Below are 10,268 nucleotides of genomic sequence, written 5' to 3' on the forward strand. Positions count from 1 at the left end.
ACAAAAGATTCCTGGAGAATTAATTGCCTGCGTGCTGGCCAATCAGCTGCCAGGGTTGTCTCTCCCAGGGACATTCTGCCTATTATCTTATTTATTGAGTACAGTTGGGGGTTGGGAAACCGTTAGAAGGCTGCCTTTGTTGGGCTTAGACTGAGCCACATGGCCCATGGCCTGTGAGTCACAGAATGCCATTTCCCCTTTTCTTCCCCCACCCAAAGAGCCAGGGTAGAGATGATGGAAAAGACATCTGAGTGACCTCCCTCCTGCCTCCTGCCTCCCATGGGTAGACTCAGAGCACTCCTAGTGAGTCCCAGCTCCATTACTGAAGTAGACAAGAACTCCGTTCTATCCATCAAGTCATGGAGAAAGATGGATCCGTTTTTAAAAATGTTTTCCTATGCATTGAGCCTGAGCTTACTATCCACCTTCAGAAGCGAAGAAGATATTACCTTTAGAAAGTTTAAATAACTCTACTTCCAATTTAATAGGCACTTATAATTATTTTCGAATGGAATGGAACTGTTTTTTCCTATCTGGACTTCAGAGCATCATCCCATTGTCTGTGCTCTAGAACATACCTTCGTTTCCACTTGCCTCAGTTATTGGGGTATCTCCCAAGAGATTTTGATTTCATTCTCCCACTTTCAATCCTTCCTTCCTTTACTACCCCATGAAAAGTGTGCTCTCAGGAAGTCAGATTCCCAGTGGCTGTGCTGGCCAGAACTGAGCCTGAAAGCCAGCCGCCTGAGTTGGCTCACCACCATTGTTCACAGGATCTTCTGAGTAGAGCTGGAACGGGCCTTAGAATTCTTATCCAGGGGCATTTAATTCAGAGAGAAATGGAACCAGGATCTTTTGTGGCCCCACATTAAGTTTGAAAAATCACATATTAATATTATCTACATTCTATTGTCCAGTTCCTAAGCACCGGGGCATGTATCCCTCTGTAGCAACTTCTTGCCCTACTTTGCAGATCAGTGGAATTAAATAATTTGGCCAAAATCAAAGAATAAAGAGTAGGGCTAGAATTTGAACTCGGGTCCCTAACTTTAAATGTTTTCTCTGTACTCTATGTTCATGCAGGGTGAATCTGACTGGCAGTTTGTCTTTGATCTTCCCATATTCTTTTCAGAGCCCTTCTCTCAAATCCTCAGCAACTTTCATGCTATCTTTTTTCTCTCCAATCTGATCAGTGCTCCAAGATGCACAGCCTCTAACTGTATCAGTATTTCCCTTTCCTCAAACTCTACTTTCGGTTGTCTTTCCCAAGAAAAACCACTTGATAACCAATTCATATTAGGGTGTTAATGACTGATGCCAACGTAATGAGAGACGTCTATGGTTTAGTGGCCTGAACAATGAACACAGAACAGCTGGATTATATTCCCAGCTGTGCTCTGAATTTGTGATCTGACCTTCTTAGGACTCAGTTTCTTTGCCTGTAAAATGAATGAATTGGAATGAATGATTGCTAAGCTTTCTCCACCTCTACAGTATATTTCTATTAATAATAATTTCTCTTTTCCCCTTAAAGTCCTTCTCCAGTGACTTATGGTCAGTAGCTTAGAATGATGTTAGGCCCCCCAAGACCATGGCAGTGGAGAGTAAGCTCTTGAAAGTTCCCCCACTCTGGGATCACTTTGGGTACAAGCCAAAAAACAGCCTGTTTCTGTGTGAAAAAAAAAAAACCCTTCCCAGTGAAGAAAAACTTCTCACCAGAAGATGGGCTAAGGGGGTGCAGTGGATAGAGCACCAGCCTTGAATTCAGGAGGACCTGAGTTCAAATCTGGTCTCAGACACTTAACACATCCTGGCTGTGTGACCCTGGGCAAGTCACTTAACCCTAACCCAGCCTCAGGAAAAAAAAAAAAAAAAAAAGGATGGGCTAAGACAAGCCATAAAGACTGGTTTATTCAGGAATGGAAGCACTTCTGGCTGCATTGGTGGATGAAAACCCATTGAAGAAGTCACAGATCTCTTTAAGTATATTAAGTTTCAGTGACCTATCACAAGAGTGTTTACATTTGGATAGGGAACTCCAAGAAAGAGTAAAGTCTTACCCCCAAAATATATCTCAAATGACGGGATTCCAGGCACCGTTGCAGGCCAGCAGTGGAGATCGGGCTACCCTTCTGGTGGCCCTCCAAATAGTATTATGTAGCTCATCACCCATCCTGTATATTAATAAGACCAGTTCTAAGGGCAGATTGGTATTTAGGAAAGAAGCCTAGATCTGGGGTCAGAACCCAGATTCAAATCCCGACTGCGCTTAATTTCTTCCACCTCAGTTTCCTAATGAAAAGTTGGGATTGTTTCATTCTTGGAATTTGTAACCCCAGCACCCAGCACACTGGGCAATATGGTGATGCTCTAGAACATAGGAGGTACGAATACCTCTTGTCTGCAAGGTGAGGGCTAAATAGTCTCTCAAGTTCCTTCTAGCTCACCCCCTAAAATCCGAGGGCACAGCGAGAAGGGATATGACACTTGGAGATGGAGGGGGTCTTGAAGCCGCCTTTCTTTCCAGCTGAGCCCTTGCAGGAGCTATGCAGCCGTCTAAAAGGGTCCATATTTGTTTTTGAGGCTTAGTTGGGATCCTTCTAAAAATGACCTTACTGGATATCTTTTGATGCTCGCCCTGTCCCTTTAAATAAAACGTTCACTATGTCACAGAACATCTATTGGGGAGGAGGAGAAAAGGAGAAAAGGGGGGCCTGGTGCAGATTGACTCTGGAGTGCCGCTTTGCAAAGACAGGGAAACATCTTCTAATTTAAAAGAAATTTGAGAAAATAGTTCCATTCCCCCTCTCCATTATCTCCCCGCGGGTGCCCGGCTCCCAGACATCAACATGCAGACTGGGCCCCGCCATCGCAGGGCAGAAATTAGCTGACAGCCATCAGGTTAGATAACGGAGGGCTGCAGCCGCCACACTCGAGAGTACATTAATCTTTCCCAAATTAAAATCCGCGAGGCTGCGTTTAAGATTGGGGCCACCATGGTTCAGCGCTGTTTGACCGCCAATTTTGATAAAAGTGTTTTAAGAGAGGTGAGACGGAGATAAATTGCCTCCACTCCCTTGGCAGCTGCGGGGGTAAGTGTTGGGGCGCGCGGCTGCCGCCATGATGTTGAGGATGCTGGGTGTCAAGCCCACGTCGGCGTGTTTACACACAGTGGCAAAGGGTGGGCAACACCCGGCCGGGGAGCCGGCAGCCGGGAAGCGGACAGATGGCATATTTCCTGGAAAGTGACATCAATATTATATTTCATCCCAGGCAGACAAATACACTTTCGCACTTGGGTAGTGGCTGATAAGAACAGGTTTGCTTGTAAAAACAAATGAATATTCCTCCCCAGTCGGCTCCTGGGTTCTGCTCGTTCGTTTCTGTGGTTCCATGGGCAGAGCACTCCAGAGCGCGGGCTTCCAGCAAGGCAGGAGGGGGTCCGGAGAGAGAACCCGGAGAAGCCCCTGCTTTCGAGGAGGTGAAAGTTCCCAGAGCTGGGAAGACCATGACTGGAATCATAGGAACGGTGACCCCAGGCTGAGCCCCGGTCTCCATCCCAGCCTTAGCTCCCTAACACTGATCTTGGTTTTGACCCCGACCTCAGGTCCCAGGCTGAACCTTGCCCTGGCTCCGGCCAGTAAAGCAAAGTGACCCCAGACCTAGACTGAACCCTAATCCTAACCCCAGACTAAATCCCTATCACACCCGTCATCTTGACCCCAGACCCAGAATGAGGTCTGATCCAGATTAAAGAACTAACGGGCCCCTCAGCCCCAGCTGGACTGCAGACAGAAGAAATCTTGTCCACTTTCTCTTCTTAGCAAGGATTCTCATCACACACGGAACGCTCACCTGACTCATCCCAGTCCCCGATCAGACTCTGAGCAGAGCCTGACACTGGTCTCAGAATTATCCCACTCTAAAGCCTAACCTTAGCCCAAAATTAAGCTCTGACACCACCTCCAGCTGTCAGCTGTACCAGAGCCCTTGAAGAAACTCACAATTGACTGAGGACACAAAAGAAAAAAATTTAAATTTAGGCAGGTACTGCTCGGTGAAAATCACAAAATGGCAGAAGCACAGTTTGCCAAAGCCAAAGGGAACACAGCTGTCATCTCACCCCTCTTCAGTACTCCTCTCTCCAGCATCCCTGACAGGCAGACATCAGCCAAGGTTTGAATATCTCCAGAAGCAGGATTCTCGACATCTGACCAAGCAGCCAGTCCATTTTTAGATGGCTCCAGTGGTGACCCCTCCAATCTAGATAACTGAATTCCCCTCTGTTCCTTATTCCTTCCAGCATCCTCCCTATTCCCCACCTGGCCAAATCCTACTTTTCCTTCAAGGTCTAGCTCAAATTTCATTCTCTCCAAGAAAATTTCCCTAATGTCACAGACTAACTTTTTTTGAAAACTCCTATGGCACTTATTCCACTGAAATCAGGACTAGACACACCGACTGTAAAGTAGATAGGGTCATGATGTATGTGTTGGGTAATAGAAAGCATGTTAATAAGAGAATACAAGGAAGAAATATAGGAGATCCCATTCTTCCCAACATAGCCAACATAGGAATGATGAGTCTTAAGTTTTGAAAGTCAGAAAATCTGACTCGAGCATTTACTGGTTACACAACCCTGAGAAATCTTCACACTTTTCTCATTTGACTTCTCTGACAGTTTTGGAACTCTGTCTCAAAATCACTAAATCATGGATCCCCTTTGACCTAGAAATATCATTTAGTCTTCGCCCTTAAAGATCAAAGAAAGAGGGAAAAGTAAAATATTTATAGAAACACTTTTTGGGCTGTCAAAGCATTGGAAAGGCAGGGGATACCCATCAATTGGAGAATGGCTGAACTATAGTATATAAATGTAATGGAATACTGCAAGAAACAGATGATTCCTGAGAAACCTGGAAAGATTGAACTGGTGCAGAAGGAAATGAGCAAATCAAGAGATTAGTTTGTTCAGTAACAATAATGTTATAAAGATAAATAGCTCTAAAAATCTTAATAACTCTGATCAATGAAATAATCAGCCACAGTTGCAAGGGGTGGGTGAGAAAGCATGCTGCTTTGCTTTTGAGAGGGGGTGACAGACGTAGGACATAAAATGAGTTTTTGGACAAGCCCAGTATGGAAATATTTTTGCTTGATTATGAATATTTGTTACAAAAGTTTTACTTAAAGACCCTAGCTTAAAAAGGCCAATGTCTCCCACTGCATCCAGGGCCATCTTCGGTTATCCTGACCTATGTCTTGCCCCTGGACCCAGAAGACTCTGGAGGAGAGAGTGAGGCAGCTGACTTTGTTCAGCTCTGCTTCACTTAAATCCAATTCACTTGCAAGACAAGACATTACCTTCCTGATGTCATTGGCAAACAGTTCCCTATCCATTTTGTCTATAATTTGTTTTATACATATTTGTTTACATGTTGTCTCAATAGACTGTAAGCTTCTGGAGGGCAGGCTCTCTCTTATTCCTAGTCTGGTATTTCTAGGTACTTAACAAAGTATCTGGCACATATTGGGTGCTTAATAAATGTTTATTGATAATTTATCCCAATTCCACTTTTAGACATCTCTGATTATCAGGAAGGTTAAGTTCAATTGAGTTGAAATCTGCCCTACTTTAACTTCAATTCACCAAATATTTACTAAGCACCTACCATATACATGACATTGAACTAAGAGATAAAGACAAAAAGACAGAGAAAATGAGACAATCTCTGCCCTTGATGAGTTTACAATCTACTAAAGTTTACATTCTGCTAATTCCATTCATCCCTGTAGTCCCCCTGATACCACCATCACCATGGTCAAGCTTCCTCTTTCCTTCTTTAATCATTCAATGGAGACTTGCTCCCCTCTTGGGGCAAATGAGATAAGGAAGACTCTCTTTCCTTATGGATTTCACAATCTTGGGGGAGACTAGGGAGAAATAAATCCTTCAGGGAATTTAGAGTTCATAGAGAAAAGATATAATCCTAAAGCAAGACAACAGAAGAGAATCTCATTGCGGCCCCAGAGTTCTTTCTTGGAGAGACATTACTACTGGGAATTCTACTGGATCAGTGCCAAAGGAGCTCCAAGTCTACAAAACGGGACAACACCCCGTGTCAACAGCTAAAAAATGGATGCAATACTCACAAATTCAGCTCATCCCCTTGCCTCCACAAACTAGCTCAAGGGGACAATCCCTTTTTTTCTTCCAGTCTAGCTTCCTCATCTACAAAATGGAACCCAGGTAAGACTCTTACCAGCAAGCTGGGGAATCCTATGTTCTAAGCTCCCTTCAAGCTCACATATTCTTTGAGTTTACAGCTTAAAGGACCAAGAGTCTTAGCAGGAAATCTTACTGTTTTTAACCAGACCTATAGATTCGGATAGGGAGAGGACAGAGGTAACTAGGAGTTTATTCTTATAGAGTCCCATGGGAAGGTAGGTATGGCTAAAACTGAGAGCAAACTAACTTACAATCTCACAGTTAATATATGGTAAGTGCTGGGTCTCCAGGCCAGGTCTCTGACTCCCACCCAGGGCTGTTTTCGGTATACAGGCTGTCCTTGGTGTGGTCTTCCTTGGAAGTGGAGGAGAAGGGAGGGTGGACACTAAGCTACCTACTGATTTCCCCAAGGACTCAATGTGAGCATGGAGGCTGGGAACAGCCTCTTCATGTCAGCTCTCCGTTGGCTGCATCCAATCTCCAAATTGAGTAATGCTGTGGCCACAGTCATGGCTTTTCTGAAGTGGGCTTTGCGCTAATCTCTGCAGATGGAGGAAAGACCACCTAGGTCAGGTCCTTTTAATTAGTAGAGCAGATCTCCTAATCCTGTACTCATTAGATACGGGCCTCCTTAAGACGGGTCATTTGCTGGACATATTCTAGGGGCTCAGCTAGTGAAGCATCATTATATGGAAACAGAGCAACCTCTCAGCCACATCTCACATTACATGTAGCATGGAGGACTAATAAGAATACGATCACTGGTCAAAGGCACGTATGAGCCAATTAAGTTTTCTCTTCTAAAAAGCTCTGCTCCCATCCCCAGGTTAAGCCCTGACTCTAAACTAAACACTGTATGAATCCCAGACTTGGCTCTCTGACCCTACATCAGATTTACCTCTTGACCTCTGCCCCAGACTGAGCCCCTAACCAGCCTAAATAAGACCCCAGTCTCAAACTGACTTTTGACCACAGACAACCACACCCAACACTATTAACTAGATCAATGAAGTTCCTATCACATTCAAAAGCTAATAACTCTAAAAGGTAGAGAAAAAGGGTAAATCATTCTACCTTTCATATCTTCTTCAATCAAATCAACAGGCTTTATTAGGTGCCCATTTTATGCCAGGCACTAGGCTAAGTGCTACAATACAAGGGCAAAAACTAAACAATCCCCTCTCCTAAAACCCTTTGGTTCTAGAAGAAGAAAACTTATTTAATAGATTTATGTACAAGTATTTAAGCAGATAAGGCAAGGGCTGGACTGACTTATGATTTCAGTTGTCTTTAGGGAACTCCCAGGTGAAGAAACTTTCCTGATGCAGGTTAGCAACTTCTATCAAAACTGTCTTACTTATTTCTTTTCATCAATATGATGGTCCAGGGCAATTCCAATAGACTTGGGAGGGAAAATGCCATCCACGTCCAGAGAGAAATATGGAGACTGGATACAGAATGAAGAATGCTATTTTCACCTTTTTTTGTTTGCTTGCTTGTTTTTTCTTTCTTGTAGTTTTTTCCCCTTATGGTCTGATTTTTCTTGCACAACATGACAAATATGGAAATATGTTTAGAAGGATTGTATAAATTTAACCTACATAAGATTGCTTGCTGTTTGGGGAGGGGAATAGTGGGGAAGAACGGGAGAAAAAAATTGGAATAGAAATGAATGTTAAACTATCTTTACATGAAAAGTATCTTTATGTGTATTTTGAAAATTTTTTTAAAACTATTGAGAAAAAAACAATTAAAAAGACTTCATAGTCTTAAAGTTGTGTGTGTATATGTGCGTATGTATGTGTATATATATGCACATATATACACATTATATATTATATATACATGAACATACACACATATGTATAAAATATATATGAAAGAATGGAGGAAAGGAAGTAAAAGAGGGAACATTTATTTATCACCTGATATGTATCAGGGCACTAAATTTAGCATTTAACAAATATGATCTAATTTGACTTTTACAATAAGCCTGAGAGGTAGGTGTTGTTGTCATCCCCATTTTGCAGATGAGAAAACTGAGACCTAGAAAAGTGATGTAATTTATTAAACATCATACAGCTAGAGGATGCAAGAATGAGAACTTGGCTCCAGTTAAGGACTAAGAACATGTGCTAATCCTGCTCTAAATTCTATTCCCTTGAGCTATTAGCCGGGAATACCCTACAGCATCCAAAGCCTCCCAACTGAGTCCCGGCTCCCTGATGGGGAGGAGCCGGGAAGGGAGGACAAGTCCCACAGCCCCGAGGCCCGTGAACTGAAGGAGTTTTGGCTCATGAAGGTTTATGTCTTCTAATAAATGCTGTAAATTGGACATCCTGGCTCCAATCCCATTAGAAAGGAGGAACAGAGCCTAACCATTAGAGAATTATGGACCATGGGCTTCTCTGGCTTCTTGATGGTTGTTAATTTGAAATTTTTCAATAAAATCTTGAAATTGGAAGAAAAAAAAAAAAACAACCTCTAGCAGAAAGTCACCTTGTAGCTTTAATAAGATGATAAGTCTTACTCTCCAAGGGGTCATAGAATCACAGAATTAAGGTACTTCAGAGGCCACTAGGTGGCACAGTGGGCAGAACTTTGATCTCAGATATTAGCTGGGTGACCCTATAATAGTCATTTAACCTCATCTATAAAATGGAAATATGAATAGCGAGGTGTAGGGTCTAGGGTGCTTTGCAAATCTTAGAGCTCTAAATATAAATGCTAGCTTTATAAATGTCAGCTATCACCCAAGATCTCGTTTAATACTTCTGAAACTACAAGTATCTCACAGGAGTTCATGTTTTCCTATACAATTCTCTTTAATGCTCTCCTTTGCATAACCAAATATTCATTTTGTAGGTGATTAGGTTTATAACACAAATGGAAATTAAATTTTTTAAAATTTGAGGGATCTTTAGTGAAAGGCCCCAGAGATAGCTGCTTCCATTTTTGGACAGATCAAATTATTTGGAAATATCTCCTGATATGGGACTGAAATCTACATCTCAGAGACTTCTGCCTGTTCCTCTTCCTGTCCACTGAGATCAAGCAGAACAATGCTAACCCATTTTCAAAAGACAGACCTTCAATTCATAGAAAAAAAAAAGGAAGGAGGAACAAGAGTTTATTAAGCACCTATCATGTGCCAGGTTCTGTGCTAAGTGCCTTACAAATATTACTCATAATTGGACCTGTGTAACATATATTGCATTACTTGCCATCTAGGGGAGGGAGACAGGGGAAGCGAGGGAAAAATTAGGAACACAAGATTATGCAAGGGTCAGTGTTGAAAAATTATCCATGCATATGTTTTGAAAATAAAAAGCTAATAAAAAACAAATATTACCCATTTTATCTTCACAATAAGCTTTTATTATCCCCATTTTATAATTAAGGGTAACGGTTAAGTGATTTGCCCAGGATCACACAGCTAGTGTCTGTAGTCAGACTTGAATTCAGATCCTCCTGACTCCAGACCCAGTGCTCTAACAACACATGAAGAGCTCTATCTTATCCTACTTCCTCCCCCAAGTGAACCCAAGTCCTTCAAATAATCCTCAAATAGCAGTACCCTCCAGTTTGCTCACTATTCCACTCCCTTCTTAGGGACATGCGTCAGCTGGGACATTTCTTGGTTTCCAACATTATTTTCTTTTGATCTTCATAACAGCCCCTTGAAGGATAGGTTTATTCATGTGGTAGACAATACAAGTATCATTATCATTCCCCAATTTACAGATGAAGCAACTGAGACTCAAAGAGAGGGAGTGACTTGTCCAGTCACCCGGTTGCCTTTTCTGGATAGGGTAGAGGTACCTACACTACCCATCTTCCAGGGTTGCTGTTTTTTTTAAGATGGCTTTATAAACCTTGAAGATTTACAGAAATATACACGATTGTTAGTAATATTGTTATCATTATAATTATCAGCCAAGATATGGAAGAAAAGCAGCCCCAGTCGCTTCCTACACCCATTTGCAACAGGCTCCTGCTATTTTTCTTTTTTTCTCCCCAACTTGAGCCAGTGTGAAAT

This window comes from Sminthopsis crassicaudata, chromosome 6 (genome assembly GCF_048593235.1).
Source record: "Sminthopsis crassicaudata isolate SCR6 chromosome 6, ASM4859323v1, whole genome shotgun sequence".
Classification (NCBI taxonomy): domain Eukaryota; kingdom Metazoa; phylum Chordata; class Mammalia; order Dasyuromorphia; family Dasyuridae; genus Sminthopsis; species Sminthopsis crassicaudata.